A 16512-nucleotide genomic window follows, 5' to 3' on the forward strand; every position below is an offset into this window, starting at 1 on the left:
TCTCCTCATTAAATACAAATGAGAAACTACCTCTACCACCTCTGGAGAGGATGAGATAAGGGGAGGGTTAGAAAAGGGGACGGGGAGACAGCAAAAATGTTTAAAAAATGAATAAAATAAACAATTTCTAAACAGAAAAACTAAAGCTTTTTCTCATCAAAATGAAGAATCCAAGGAGGTGAGAAAAAGGGACCCATGTAATCCTTGGTTTTCTTCTGTTCTCTTTGGCTGTTTCTCTGAAGTCACTTGTCTGTGCAATTTAGACTCTTCGCTGGAGTGTATCTTTCTCTCTCTCTGCTGTGCTGTGCTCCTCTATGTGAGGGAGTGAGAGCGGTAGCGCTGGCTTTCTGTGTCCTTGGTCCCTCTGAGAGAGTTAGAGTAGAGTGTGAGCTGGAGCTCTCCTTCTCTTCTCTCCGTTTCTCTGAGCCGAGTCCCTTTGAGTGGAGTGGTGGAGTGCTGCTTCTTTTTCTCTTCTCTGAGCTGCTATCCCTGTCTGTCTGTCTGTCTGTCTGTCTGTCTGTCTGTCTGTCGCTGTCTGTCTGTCTGTCTGTCTGTCTGTCTGTCGCTGTCTGTCTGTCTGTCTGTCTGTCTGTCTGTCTGTCTGTCTGTCTGTCTGTCTGTCTTGCTGCGCTGAGGTGACTGAGTCTTGCCCCTCTTCTCACCTTATTTATCTGACGCAATCCCCCAGATGTAATCTCTTAGGATAATTGTCAGTCTATGAAACTTGTGGCTTTGAAGATCTATGTGTGTGAGTTTTTCTTCCTCTGTTGCTTAGTTGCCTGTGTGTGTCTCTATGTGTGTGTGTGTGTGTGTGTGTGTGTGTGTGTGTGTGTGTGTGTGTGTGTGTGTGTGTGTGTGAGAGGCCATTTTTTCTACCCTCCTATCACCCCCCCTCTCTCGCTCTCTCTCTCTCTCTCTCTTTCTCTCTCACTCTCTATCTCTCTCCTCTACCCCCTCCCTCTCACCCTGTTCCCTCCCCTTCCAAGCACTACCAGTTCCTCAGAACAGGTTAGGAGTGGATTGTGGAAACTCTCTCTTCCTATTCCCTTAACACCATCTCCACCGCTCTATCTTATGTACATGTCGTCTTTCCTCTTTTACATTTCTCTATTTTCCTGTCTTTCGCTGTCTTCCTTTTTCAGTGGTGGAAGTGTTGCCAGACAGGTCAGGTCTCTCTCAACATCAGTCTTATCTGGCCGTTTCTGGTATTTTCCATAAAGGGTGAAGCTAGGAGTGTTGTCTTCATGTCTTTTAAGAAATAGATATTTGTTGAGGAGTTTGTTCTTTATCCTTTCATCATGAGTGATGAACAACAGGAAAGAGAAAGACCTATAAAATAAATACATATATTAATACAGATCAAAGAAAAAACACTCTCAAAAATATCCATTATTAATGCTGTAGTATCTAATAGTATCTAATACTTGACCATGGCTAGACTGAATGGAACCTCCTCATAAATTACAACAAAACAGTCTAACCAAGTAAGGAAAAGATGTTGCTGAGTATCTTAACTCCATAAATGTCTACATCTCTACTGAGTTGAGTTGCTATGAGTGTCGGCGGAGTGTACCACTGAACAGTACCAGTCAAAAGTTTGGACACACCTACTCATTCAAGGGTTTTTCTTTCTACATTGTAGAATAATATGAAATAACACATATGTAGTAGTAACCAAAAAAGTGTTTAACAAATCAAAATAGATTTTAGATTTTAGATTCTTCAAAGAATCTAACATTTCCACCCTTTGCCTTGATGATAGCGTTGCACACCATTGGCATTCTCTCAACCAGCTTCATGAGGAATCCTTTTCCAACAATCTGTTCACCTCTCTGCGTCTCGCAAAGAGACACATCGGTTTGAACCAAAAATAAAAAATTGGGATTCATCAGACTAATGGACAGATTTCAATTGGTCAAATGTTCCTTGCTCGTGTTTCTTGGCTCAAGCAAGTCTCTTCTTATTATTGGTGTCCTTCAGTAGTTGTTTCTTTGCAGCAATTCGACCATGAAGGCCTGATTCACGCAGTCTCCTCTGAATGTATATATATTTGTAAAAAATCATATTTTTGTCAGACAAGTGTAGACCTTACCGTGAAATGCTTTCTTTACAAGCCCTTAAAGAATAATGCAGTTCAAGAAATAGAGTTAAGAAAATATTTACTAAATAAACTAAAGTTTTAAAAAGGCAACACAAGAAAATAACAATGTAAATAGTCCGGGTGGCCATTTGATTAATTGTTCAACAGTTTTATGGCTTCGGTGTAGAAGCTGTTAAGGAGCCTTTTGGTCCTAGACCTGACGATCCGGTACCGCTTGCCGTGCAGTAGCAGAGAGAACAGTCTATGACTTGGGTGACTGGAGTCTTTGGTAATTTTTTGGGCCTTCCTCTGACACCACCTAGTATGCAGGTCATGGATGTCAGGAAGCTTGGCCCCAGTGATGTACTGGGCCGTACGCACTACCCTCTGTAGCGCCTTACAGTCAGATGCCAAGCAGTTGCCATACCAGACGGTGACGGCAACCGGTCAGGATGCTCTCGATGGTGCAGCTATATAACTTATTGAGGATCTGGGGACCCATGTCAAATCCTTTCAGTATCCTGAGGGGAAAAGGTGTTGTCGTGCCCTCTTCACAACCGTCTTGGTGTGTTTGGACCATGATAGTTCACTGGTGATGTGGACACCAAGGAACTTGAAACGCTCGACCCGCTCCACTACAGCCCCGTCAATGTCTATCCCTCAATGTTAATGGGGGGGATGTTCGGCCCTTCTTTTCCACGATCAGCTCCTTTGTCTTGCTCACATTGAGGGAGAGGTTGCTGTCCTGGCACCCCACTGCCAGGTCTCTGACCTCCTCCCTATAAGCCGTCTCATCAATGTTGGTGATCACTGTTGTGTCGTCAGCAAACTTAATGATGGTGTTGGAGTCGTGCTTGGCCGCGCAGTCATGGAAGAACAGGGGGTACAGGACTAAGCACGCATCACTGAGGGGCCCCCGTGTTAAGGATCAGCATGGCAGATGTGTTGTTGCCTACTCTTACCACTTGGGGCGGCTCGTCAGGATGTCCGGGATCCAGCTGCAGAAAGAGGTGTTTAGTCCCAGGGTCCTTAGCTTAGTGATGAGCTTTGTGGGCAATATGGTGTTGAATGCTGCACTGTAGCCAATGAACAGCATTCTCACATATGTGTTCCTTTTGTCCCGGTGTGAAAAGGCAGTGTGGAGTGAGATTGAGATTGCATCATCTGGAGATCTGTTGTGCGGTATGCGAATTGAAGTGGATCTAAGGTTTCCGGCATGATGGAGTTGCTGTGAGCCATGACCAGCCTTTCAAATCACTTCAGGGCTACTGATGTGAGTGCTACGGTGCGCTAGTCATTTAGGCAGGTTACCTTCGCTTTCTTGGGCACAGGGACCAGGGTGGTCTATTTGAAACATGTAGGTATTACAGACCCAGTCAGGGAGAGGTTGAAAATATCAGTGAAGACACTTGCCAATTGGTCTGCGCATGCTTTGAGCACACGTCATGGTAATCTGTCTGGCCCCGCAGCTTTGTGAATGTTGACCTGTTTGAAGTTCTTGCTCACATGGTCTATGGATCACACAGTCGCCCGGAACAGCTGTTGCTCTCAAGCTTGCTTCAATGTTGCTTGCCTCGAAGCGAGCATAAATGGCATTTAGGTCGTCTGGGTTTCCATTTGTAGTCTTTAATATTTTTCAATCCCTGCCACATCCGACGAGAGTCAGAGCCGGTATAGTAGGATTCGATCTTAGTCCTGTATTGACACATTGCCTGTTTGATACTTCTTCTGGTGGCATAGCGCAATTTCTTATAAGCGTCCAAATTAGGTTCCCGCTCCTTGAAAGCGGTAGCTCTAGCCTTTAGCTCGGTGCAGATGTTGCCTGTAATCCATGGCTTTTGGTTGGAAAATGTATGTACGGTCACTGTGGGGACGACGTTGTCAATGCACTTATGACTGTGACTGTGGAGGTGTACTCCTCAATGCCCTTGGATGATTCCCGGAACATATTCCAGTCTGTGCTAGCAAAACAGTCCTGTAGCGTAGCATCCGCGTCATCTGACCACTTCCATATTGAGTGAGTCACAGATACTTCCTGCTTTGGTTTTTGCTTGTAAGCAAGAATCAGGAGGATATAATTATGGTCAGATTTACCAAATGGAGGGCGAGGGAGAGCTTTGTATGCGTCTCTGTGTGTGGAGTAAAGGTGGTCCAGAGTTTTTTTTCCCATCTGGTTGCACATGTGACATGATGGTGGAAATTTGGGATCAGCATCTTCTGGATGAGCATTTTCTTGTTTACTTATGGCCTTATACAGCTCGTTGATTGCGGTCTTAGTGCCAGCATCGGTTTGTGGTGGTAAATAGATGGCTATGAGTAATATAGATGAGAACTCTTGGTAGATAGTGTTGTCTACAGCTTATCATGAGTTATTCATCCTCAGGGGAGCAATAACTCAAGACTTCTTCATATTAGACAATGTGCACCAGCAGTTATTGACAAATAGACACACACCCCCGCCCCTCGTCTTACCAGACATAGCTGCTTTGTCCTGTTGATGCACGGAGAAGCCAGGCAACTCTTTATTTTCCTTGTCGTCATTCAGCCACGTCTTGGTGAATCATAAGATATTACAGTTTTTAATGTCCCGTTGGTAGTATAATCTTAATCGTAGATCATCCAGTTTGATTTCCAATGTTTGCACGTTGGCCAATAGTACGGAGGGAAGTGGTGGTTTACCTACTCGTCAGCGAATTCTTACAAGGCATCCCGCCCTCCTCCCCGTTTTCCTCCATCTTTTCTTCATGCTGATGACAGGGATTTTGGCCTTGTCTTGACAAAGCGGTATATCCTTCATGTCAAACTCATTAAATACATTTTTTTTGTCCAGTTCGAGGTGAGTAATCGCTGTTCTAATGGCCAGAAGCTCTTTTCGGTCATAAGAGATGGTAGTCGCAACATTATGTACAAAATGAGTTCCAAACAACGTGAGAACAAACAACAAAATAGCACAGTTGGTTAGGAGCCTTTAAAACAGTTGATGTTGAGATGTGTCTGTTACTTGAACTCTGTGAAACATTTATTTGGGCTGCAATTTCTGAGGCTGGTAACTCTAATGAACTTGTCCTCTGCAGCAGAGGTAACTCTGGGTCTTCCTTTCCTGTGGCGGTCCTCATGAGAGCCAATTTCATCATGTAGTGGTTTTTGATGGTTTTTGTGACTGCACTTGAAGAAACTTTCAAAGTTGTTAAAGTAAAGATGGACTTTCGTTTCTCTTTGCTTATTTGAGCTGTTCTTGCCATAATATGGACTTGGTCTTAGCCTCAACAGCACTCTGTAGGTAGCACCATGGTGTAGCCGGAGGACAGCTATTTGCTGTCCTCCTCTGAGTACATTGACTTCAATACAAAACCTAGGAGCCTTATGGTTCTCTGACACACAATCATCATTTCTTATCCCACCAGACATGCCACCAGGGGCCTTTTCATAGTCCCCAACAAATTCAAGAAAACATACAGTATTATGTAGAGCCCTTATTGCATGGAAGAGTAGCTGCTGCTTATGCAACAGCTAATGGGGATCCTAATAAAATACCAAATACCAAAAATATCCCCTTCCATAAACTTACACAGTAATTATGACAACTTCCGTAGGACGTCCTCCAACCTATCAGAGTATTTACAGAATGAACTGATTTGTTGTCCACCCAATCAAAGGATCAGATCATAAATATAGTACTGAAAGCATAAGCTACAGTTAGCTAGCACTGCAGCAAAAATGTGGTGAATTGATGACTCAAAGAGAAAGACAATAGCTGAACAGTTTTGAACAAATTATTATTTTACAAAATGAAGGAGAAGCACTAGCGAATGCAGCTAGCTAGTTTAGCCTACTCAAAAACCTGGCTCAAACACAGAGGGATGCTATGTTAGCTAGCCGGTTATGACTCTCCAACACTGGAACTCTTCCAAATTAAGTTAAGCTTTTGGTTTTATTAATCTATTGCCACTGGGGCCCACCAGTGTAACTGCTAAACTGCTTTCTGACTGTACACTGTACTGCATGATTGTAGCGGGTTTACTAACACATTATTTTTAGTAGCTATGTTGACTATGACATAAGCTAATATGGCGACAACGATGTAGGCTGTGTGTAGAGGTTAGTGGTTATAACATGAAGGTTTGTCCAATATACATTTTATTTTGTAACTGTTGGACTAATGATTACACCCTAGATCTGCTAGATGCAGGCAAGCATGTGCAAGGCAGTCTTGAATTGGTCACTGTCTATCACCTTGATTACAAAAAAAATGATATTGACTTGTGTACCTACATTGTAAACTTTCATTCATTGGTTAGGTTGTAGCATGATGGGTGTAGGAAACATTTGAGCATCATGTAGTAGCCTAAACCTAACAACGTGGCATTGTGCTGGGTGAATGGAATATGAATGACAGTCATCCAATATGCTGTAATAGAAATAAGGCCATGCGCATAAAAAAATAAAATCTTCCTCCCTCATCTTAAATCTCACCGACCGCCACTGTTTTATACATATCCATTCTTTAATGTTTACTGTGTACCTGTGCTTGTCCTAGTTGTTATAGAGTGAATCCATAGTTTTTGATAAAAATGATCAGCCGTGCAAAGACGGGCTACTCCTTCACTGTTAAAACTTCTTAGGGCTGCAATCCCGTTAACGGGATTGATATGACAACAGCCAGTGAAAGTGCAGAGCGCCAAATTCAAACAACAGAAATCTCATAATAAAAATTCCTCAAACATACATGTATCTTATACCATTTTAAAGGTAATCTTGTTGTTAATCCCACCAAAGTGTTTGATTGCAAATAGGCTTTACAGCGAAAGCACCACAAACGATTATGTTAGGTCAGAGCCAAGCCACAGAAAAACACAGCCATTTTTCCAGACAGAGAGGAGTCACAAAAAGCACACATAGAGATAAAATTAATCACTAACCTTTGATGATCTTCATCAGATGACACTCATAGGACTTCATGTTACACAATACATGTATGTTTTGTTTGATAAAGTGCATATTAATATCAAAAGATCTCAGTATACATTGGCGCATTATGTTCACTAGTTCCAAAAACATCCGGTGATATTGCAGAGAGCCACATCATTTTACAGAAACACTCATTATAAATGTTGATGAAAATACAATTGTTAGAAAAGGAAATATAGATACACTTCTCCTTAATGCAAAAGCTGTGTCAGATTTTAAAAAAGCCTTACGGAAAAAGCAAACCAGCAATTATCTGAGAAAGGCGCTCAGAAAACAAATAGAGATATCCACCATGTTGGAGTCAACAGAAATCCGATATAACATTATAAATATTCACTTACCTTTGATAATCTTCATCAGAATGCACTCCCAGGAATCCCAGTTCCACATTAAATGTTTGATTTGTTCGATAATGTACATAATTTTTGTCCAAAGACCTACTTTTGTAAGCACGTTTGGTAAACAAATCCAAAGTCATGAAGCGCGTTCCCTAGTTGCAGGCGAAATGTCAAAAAGTTCCGTTACTGTCCGTAGAAACATGTCAAACGATGTACGGAATCAATCTTTAGGATGTTTTTCACATAAAACTTCAATAATATTCCAACCGGAGAATTCCTTTTTCTTCAGAAAAGCAAAGGAACGCAGCTACCTCTCATGTGAAATGCACGTGACCAGCGCGTGACTGCTGGTAGACCTCTGACTCATTCCTCTCTCATTCGGTCCCACTTCACAGTAGAATCCTCAAACAAGTTTCTAAAGGTGGGTGAAATCTAGTGGAAGCCTTAGGAAGTGCAACATAACCAATATCCCACTGTGTATTCAATAGGGTCTGGGTTGAAAATCGACTAACCTCAGATTTCCCATTTCCTGTTTGGATTTCTTCTCAGGTTTTTGCCTGCCATATGAGTTCTGTTATACTCACAGACATCATTCAAACAGTTTTAGAAACTTCAGAGTGTTTTCTATCCAATACTAATAATACTATGCATATATTAGCAACTGGGACTGAAGAGCAGGCAGTTTACTCTGGGCACCTCTGGGCACCTTTCATCCAAGCTACTCAATACTGCCCCTGCAGCCATAAGAAGTTAATTAACAACCAGAGGTCACGTAAAATGCTACTTTTATAAATAACTACGGATTTCAGCACCGAAAGAAAAGCTTTCAGTTACACAGGACAAACATAGGTACATGGTTGGCATTAAACAACCAGTATCGACTTATTACTCGATGTAGTCGGCGGTACACTCCGCCGACACTCATCGCAACTCAACTCAGTACAGATGTATGGACGGAGTTGAGATACTCAGCAACAAAGATGTGGACAGACAGACACTCCACTCCACATATATTACTTTATAAACAAGTCAATTACTACGCTTTTAAAAACTGAAAAAGACCTTCCGTGTGTGAGTCGATTTCACCCTTCAAAGAATCTAGGTCTCATGTCTGGTTCGTTTGTTGTTTAATTTCCTTTTCACATTGCCAGACAAAAGCCTGATCTCCGGTCCTTTCCCTACCTATCAAACAGCTTGTGTTTTGGTGGTCATGCTAAAGCCATTTCCACTGCTGCCAAAGAAATGTCATGCATGTCTCTCAAGACCCTGACACTGCTCAGTGACGGGTGGAGCCTTTAAGGATGGAGCTCTATCGTAAGAGTCCAACTTTTGTTATCAATACATTTGACACTTTATTTAATCAACACTGCTGGTTTTTGTTGTGGTGTTTTTGGACTTCAGCCTTTTGACCTTATTCATCCACAGGAATATGGTTCAGATCTTGCGTAACTTCTATACCTGCATTACAGACACGTCAGAGTGTCGCTAACATCCCCAAGACGGCTGGGAGAGAGAGGCCAAACAAACCATGGGATACATTGCAGGCACTCTGGGGGAGGGGATGGAGGGAGGGGCAGGACAGGGGGGATACCAGAGAGAGAGAGGACATCTGTTCTGTACCACACTGTGCTAAATTCATTGGTGTAGAATGACAACACATGGCAGTACATCGCTTTCACAAGCACATTTACACAATTGTTTGGAGTAGAAGTAGCACTTCTAGGAATACACACATGCATAGGTTCTATAAGTCATTAAGTTATGGTCAGTTCTGATTCTAGTTTATGGCTGCGTCTCCAGAACCACTCATGTTACTCAATGTTGTGAGCTAGCAGGATTATCCATCACTGTAAAAAAGAAAGTGATATAGAGTGATAAAGAATAACATAAAACTTCACAGAGTCCCTCTAGTGAAATAAATCCTATCGACAGGGTTAAAAACTAACAAAACAGAACTTAAGTCATAATCGAAAAATTCCTTTGAATCCCATTTCCTACATGGTTGTTTCTACAATCCGATTATCATCTCACTTAATAAAATGCCCTTCCCCCTCCTTTCCCCCTGGCTGTCAGGTTTTCAACTACCTCTCTGGTAGTCTGCTGTCTGATTATCCTTGATGAAAACACTTTTTGTCACACAAGAGAACAATTTGTTGGATATTTTGAAACACCAGATATGTGATTTCCCCTCCAAGCTGCTTAGGGAAACCGTGGAAACAATCACAGAGGTAGATACAGTGTAACATCATTAATACACATTGTCAGTCAACCCTTACTGCGGTCATACTGTGTGACGTTAGCCAATGTTTTCATCTGGACACAAAGTATATTTATGAAGCACATAATTCATAACAAATCTTCTGTAATACTCTCACACTATGTGATTTGTGTTTGAACCCTCTGTCCATATCATGTCTGCTAGATTGGTCCTAAAGACCCACCACGTCATAGTGAATGATGAAAACATCGACCCCAAAAAACGATCTGTCAAAAAGGGCTATATTTTTCCCAGCCAGTCTTTGCTACTGAATGTTCAGCTCTGTTCCTCATTGTTAGCGGCGCCCGTTTGAGAAAGTCAGGAGAGCCTGAGAAAACTATAAAATGGCACTATTTAACGCAATCCAATCTGTCCCCATAGATTTGAATCGCTAACTTACATGTCTAAGTGTAGATGGTATCAGGATAATAAGGGGTCTGAATCCGTCTCTGTTACTTCAAAGAGGAGGGGGTGAAATTCTACCTGGTTTCCAGCCTGGATCAGGTCTTCCTGTGGGTCCTCTGTCTGTTCCACTCTGGCTATAGAGAGAGAATCTGTTTCAGGCAGTGCCACTTCATAAAACTGACCACTTCTCATGGATTTTTGTACCAGTTGAAAGGCATGCCAATATAGCTGATAAAATATCGTATTAATTACACACCCGTCTTTTTGATTCATATTTAATATCAGACCCTAATATGTAAGAGTTGACTGACTGTTGAAATAGTCTCTTTACTGGAGGCTTTGTCGCTTAAGGCTAGGTCATGTCTTGAATGACATAATTGGGTCTAATTATTTCATAGCAGTTCAGCCAAGCAGTTAAATGAAGTTGAAGCCTACAGTCCGCTATTGTAATGGCATATAGATTCAAGCTTAAATGTAGTACATCAACAGTACAGTAACAAGGGGCAGTCAATGGGATTTAGGTTAAGTTACTGTGAAAGGGTCCCTGACTAAGTGGTTAAGGATGGTCTAATTGACCTTCAAGTCCATCAGAGACAATATCTCCCACAGTTTATCTTGTTGATTTAATTTGTTTTCCTTATCAACCCCAGACTTGTTGTAGCAATATACTTATATTGCATGCTTTTTCTAGCGATCAAGTACTTGGAACGGAACAACGTTTCCTGAGATTCACTTAGCTAAAGAATTCTGACAAACCAATCAAACCAGGCCGCATCGCATCCCACTTGGAAAGCCAGCAAACATCTACCCACTTTAAACCCAATCCATATGAGTCTCTGAATTGGAAACATAGTAAATTAGATTTTGAAATAGCTTCAGAAGATAAGGAAGGATGTGCAAGGATGTGGTGTCAGTCTTCACAATAACAATGTGCTCCAAATGAGATAAACAAATATTTCCTTTGAGGCAGGCTACATAATTACATATTTTTTATTTATTCTTCGATTTTTTGGGGGGGGCATTTAAAAAAATCAAACAGGCATAATTCACATCAAATCAAAATCAAATCAAATTGTATTTGTCACATGCACCGAATACAACAGGTTCACCTTACAGGGAAATGCTTACTTTCAAGCCCTTAACCAACAATGCAGTGTTAAGAAAAATACCTAAAAAAATAATAACAATAAAAATAAAAAAAAGTAGAAATAGAAATAGAACACCAACTGGTATAGAGGTCCTGGATGGCAGGAAGCTTGGCCCCAGTGATGTACTGGGCCGTACGCACTACTCTCTGTAGTGCCTTGCGATCAGAGGCCGAGCAGTTGTCATACCAGACAGTGATGCAACCATGCTCTCGATTAGGCAGCTGTAGAACCTTTTGAAGATCTGAGGACCCATGCCAAGTGCATTTGGAAAGTATTCAGATCCCTTCCCTTTTTCCACATTTTGTTACATTACAGCTTTATTCTAAAATGTCTAAAATTGATTAAATACATTTCCTGTAACGGTTTTCTTGATGCGAAGGAGAGTCGGACCAAAATGCAGCGTGTAGATTGCGATCCATGTTTTAATGAACAAACGTAAAACACGAATCAATGCAAACACTACAAAATAAAGAACGTGAAGAACGTAACGAAAACCTAAACAGCCTATCTGGTGAAAAACACATAGACAGGAACAATCACCCACAAACACACAGTGAAACCCAGGCTACCTAAATATGGTTCCCAATCAGAGACAATGACGAACACCTGCCTCTGACTGAGAACCATATCAGGCTGAACATAGAAATAGACAAACAAGACATGAAACATAGAATGCCCACTCAGATCACACCCTGACCAATCAAAACATAGAAAATACAAAGTAAACTATGGTCAGGGCGTGACAGTACCCCCCCCCCAAGGTGCGGACTCCGGCCGCAAAACCTGAACCTATAGGGGAGGGTCTGGGTGGGCATCTGTCCGCGGTGGCGGCTCTGGCGCTGGACGTGGACCCCACTCCATGACAGTTTTAATCCCCCTCCTAAACGTCCCTAAATAGGTTACCCACCACAATGATAACATGGGACAGAGGGACAGCTCGGGACAGAGGTAACTCGGGACAGATGGGTAGCTCAGCACTGAGAGGAAGCTCAGCACTGAGAAGAAGCTCAGCACTGAGAGGAAGCCCAGGCAGGTAGTAGAAACTACCAGAACCTGGCTGGCTGGCGGTTTCAGCAGATCCTGGTCGACTAGCAGATCTGGGAGAATCTGGTCGACTGGCGGATCTGGGAGAATCTGGTCGACTGGCGGATCTGGGAGAATCTGGTCGACTGGCGGATCTGGGAGAATCTGGTCGACTGGCGGATCTGGGAGAATCTGGTCGACTGGCGGATCTGGGAGAATCTGGTCGACTGGCGGATCTGGGAGAATCTGGTCGACTGGCGGATCTGGGAGAATCTGGTCGACTGGCGGATCTGGGAGAATCTGGTCGACTGGCAGATCTGGAAGAGTCTGGTCGACTGGCAGATCTGGAAGAGTCTGGTCGACTGGCAGATCTGGAAGAGTCTGGACGACTGGCAGATCTGGAAGAGTCTGGACGACTGGCAGATCTGGAAGAGTCTGGTCGACTGGCAGATCTGGAAGAGTCTGGTCGACTGGCAGATCTGGAAGAGTCTGGTCGACTGGCAGATCTGGAAGAGTCTGGACGACTGGCAGATCTGGAAGAGTCTGGACGACTGGCAGATCTGGAAGAGTCTGGACGACTGGCAGATCTGGAAGAGTCTGGACGACTGGCAGATCTGGAAGAGTCTGGACGACTGGCAGATCTGGAAGAGTCTGGACGACTGGCAGATCTGGAAGAGTCTGGACGACTGGCAGATCTGGAAGAGTCTGGACGACTGGCAGCTCTGGCTGCTCCATGCTGACTGGCTGCTCCATGATGACTGGTAGCTCTGGCTGCTCCATGCTGACTGGCTGCTCCATGCTGACTGGCAGCTCTGGCTGCTCCATGCTGACTGGCTGCTCCATGCTGACTGGCAGCTCTGGCTGCTCCATGCTGACTGGCTGCTCTGGCTGCTCCATGCTGACTGGCTGCTCCATGCTGACTGGCTGCTCCATGCTGACTGGCGGCCCTGGCTGCTCCATGCTGACTGGCGGCCCTGGCTGCTCCATGCTAACTGGCAGCTCTGGCGGCTCCTTGCAGACTGGCAGCTCTGGCGGCTCCTTGCAGACTGGCAGCTCTGGCGGCTCCTTGCAGACTGGCAGCTCTGGCGGCTCCTTGCAGACTGGCAGCTTTGGCGGCATCCTGCAGACAGGCAGCTCTGGCGGCTCCTTGCAGACTGGCAGCTCCATGCAGACTGGCAGCTCTATGCAGACTGGCAGCTCCATGCAGACTGGCAGCTCCTTGCAGACTGGCAGCTCCTTGCAGACTGGCAGCTCCTTGCTAACTGGCAGCTCTATGCTAACTGGCAGCTCTATGCTAACTGGCAGCTCTATGCTAACTGGCAGCTCTATGCTAACTGGCAGCTCTATGCTAACTGGCAGCTCTATGCTAACTGGCAGTTCTGAACAGGCGGGAGACTCCGGCAGCGCTGTAGAGAAGGAAGGCTCTAACAGCGCTAAACAGGCGGGAGACTCCGACAGCGCTGGAGAGGAGGAGGGCTCCGACAGCGCTGGACAGGCGAGGCGCACTGTAGGCCTGATGCGTGGTGCTGGCACTGGTGGTACTGGGCCAAGGACACGCACAGGAAGCCTGGTGCGGGGAGCTGCTACCGGAGGGCTGGGGTGTGGAGGTGGTACTGGAAAAACCGGACCGTGCAGGCGCACTGGAGCTCTTGAGCACCGAGCCTGCCCAACCTTACCTGGTTGAATGCTCACGGTCGCCCTGCCAGTGCGGCGAGGTGGAATAGCCCGCACTGGGCTATGCAGGCGAACCGGAGACACCGAGCGCAAGGCTGGTGCCATGTAAGCCGGCCCAAGGAGACGCACTGGGGACCAGCTGCGTAGAGCCGGCTTCATGGCATTAGGCTCGACGCTCAATCTAGCCCGGCAGACACGCGGAGCTGGAATATACCGCACCGGGCTATGCACCCGCACTGGAGACACCGTGCGCACCACTGCATAACACGGTGCCTGTCCGGTCTCTCTAGCCCCCCGGTAAGCACAGGGAGTCTGCCCAGGTCTCCTACCTGGCGTAGCCATACTCCCTGTTAGCCCCCCCCCAAGAAATTTTTGGGGCTGCCTCTCAGGCTTCCATCCGCTACGTCGTGCTGCCTCCTCATATCTGCGCCTCTCAGCTTTAGCCGCCTCCAGTTCTTCTTTGGGGCGGCGATATTCTCCTGGCTGAGCCCAGGGTCCTCTTCCTTCTAATTCGTCCTCCCATGTCCATATCTCCTCTTTGGGCTGCTCCTGTTGTTTCTTCTCCCGCTGCACCTTAGTGCGGCTACACTCCCCTGGTTTAGCCCAGGGTCCTCTCCCGTCGAGGATTTCCTCCCATGTCCAGAAATCCTTATTGCGCTTCTCCTCGCGCTGCTCCTGCCTGTTGACACGCTGCTTGGTCCGTTGGTGGTGGGTGATTCTGTAACGAGTTTCGTCTTCATACGAAGGAGAGTCGGACCAAAATGCAGCGTGTAGATTGCGATCCATGTTTTAATGAACAAACGTAAAACACGAATCAATGCAAACACTACAAAATAAAGAACGTGAAGAACGTAACGAAAACCTAAACAGCCTATCTGGTGAAAAACACATAGACAGGAACAATCACCCACAAACACACAGTGAAACCCAGGCTACCTAAATATGGTTCCCAATCAGAGACAATGACGAACACCTGCCTCTGACTGAGAACCATATCAGGCTGAACATAGAAATAGACAAACAAGACATGAAACATAGAATGCCCACTCAGATCACACCCTGACCAATCAAAACATAGAAAATACAAAGTAAACTATGGTCAGGGCGTGACATTTCCTAATCAATCTACACACAATACTCCATTATGATAAAAGCGAAACAGGTTCTAAGAAATGTTGGCACATTTATAAAAAACACAAATACCTTATTTGCATAAGTATTCAAACACTTAGCTATGAGATTCGAAATTGAGCTCAGGTACATCCTGTTTCCATTGATCATCCTTGAGCTGTTTCTACAACTTGATTGGAGTCCACCAGTGTTAAATTAAATTGATTGGACATGATTTGGAAAGGCACACACCTGTCTATATAAAGGCTGTAATGTAACAAAATGTGGAAAATGTCAAGGGGTCTGACCACTTTCTGAACGCACTGTATAGCAATAACATGTATTTCTATACACAGACTGAGCAACCTTGTACAAATAAAAACAAAATAAATAATAAGTAAAAAAACACAAATACATAGGGTGGTCTATTCAGGAATCAAATTACAGAAATTATTATGAAAATCAAGGGCTTGTTTGGATTCAACCAATTTCAAAGATTGTTTATATAGCTTTACCTCCTTTAAGAAAGAGTAAACAGGGGGGTAGTTAAAAAAAGACATGTTCTGCCATGATGATGAAGTTATTACATGTCCTCCATCTTCATGTCCTCCATTAGAAAACCAAACATGATGTTATTAAATGTTAAATGGGTATGAATAGAGCATTATAGCTATGTGATCCAGTACTGAAGTCCCAAAAGGTTTTAGTACGTTAACGTGAAGAAAATATGTTCTGCCATTTCCATATGTGAGTTACAAATCACAGAATGGTTAAAGTGAAAGTTAAATCTGAGAACATTACATCGGTAAATGTCATTCAATGTTATGAGCTGAACTTTAGGTGATAAAGTATAAGGAAGGAATCTGGTTCTTATTCTGACTATATAACATCTAGTGAAGTCTTGTAACATATATTTCATTTTCTAAGGTGAAGGGAAACACTGCAGTAAGATTAGTTCTTAAGAATTTGTTATTAAATATTTTTATCTAATTGAGACAGGCTACTTAACATTGGCTGTTTTGGACATTTCCACTTATCACACTGCATGCCCCTTGGTCTTCTATGATTACTCTGCCTGTCTTTCCATCTAATCTCTCCTATCATTCGAAATGGGTGATGGACATCCACAAGTTAATACATACCATACGAAACGTAACATATCATACTAAATGGAGTGTCTCGGAATTACCTCAAGAATAATACGAAATGTTCTGAGATGAGGTTGACATTTTTGTCATTTAGCAGATGCATTTATCCAGAGCGACTTACATTAGTGCAGTCATCTTAACATAGCGCTCTCTCCCTAACTCTCTCGCTCTGTCTAACCCCCCACCCCCATCCCCGCGCAATCTCTCTCTCTCCCATGTTCCCTCCCTCCCCCTCTCTTCCACCTCTCCTGGGGACCTGTGAATGGTGAATTACTGCTCTCTGTCTTCAGAGACTCTCCCATCATCTGATCCTGATACGCTTAATGCTGCTAAATGTTTCCGATCATCTCCTCATTTGCTG

This window comes from Oncorhynchus clarkii, chromosome 12 (genome assembly GCF_045791955.1).
Source record: "Oncorhynchus clarkii lewisi isolate Uvic-CL-2024 chromosome 12, UVic_Ocla_1.0, whole genome shotgun sequence".
In the NCBI taxonomy this organism is placed as follows: domain Eukaryota; kingdom Metazoa; phylum Chordata; class Actinopteri; order Salmoniformes; family Salmonidae; genus Oncorhynchus; species Oncorhynchus clarkii.